Genomic DNA, 599 nt, shown 5'->3' on the forward strand with positions numbered 1-599 from the left:
TATTGGAATTATTGGTGGAAAAGTTTCCTCACAAAATGTAGCCTAATAGAGAGGCGAAGTCACGCCCATCTACTTCCGGTCCATGGGACCCCGGAAGCGAAAAATTATACATTGAATTTAATGGAGAGAGAAAACGTATCTTTTGATCCCGTTTGAATTGTGCCACGAACTACACATATGATGTTTGTCAATCTTAAACAATCATTTCCATGTCAAAAAAGTCACATTTTGTCATAAAACTGTTGAAATATAAGACTATGAAAAATACGCGACTACAAAGACTACAAATCCCAAATCCCATTCTGGGTCGCGCATGTGATGTCACAGGCGATAATGCTCCAAGTGGTTGCGACTCGTAATTAAAGCGAAGAAGAAGATTTCATAACTGATTTATTCCCTCCAATAAATATAAGAGATTGCTCCAATACATTCACTTTTACAAGATGCCCGTGTGCTTTGTACCATGTTGTAATCACAAAAGTGATCATACCACTTGCTCGTTCTATCGCTTCCCGTCTGATGAAAGGACCAGGAGTCGCTGGATCAGACATATCAGGTAATATCATACATGTTGTGCATGGAACATAGTCAAGTTAGCT

This window comes from Notothenia rossii (assembly GCF_949606895.1).
Source record: "Notothenia rossii genome assembly, chromosome: 9".
Lineage (NCBI taxonomy): Eukaryota > Metazoa > Chordata > Actinopteri > Perciformes > Nototheniidae > Notothenia > Notothenia rossii.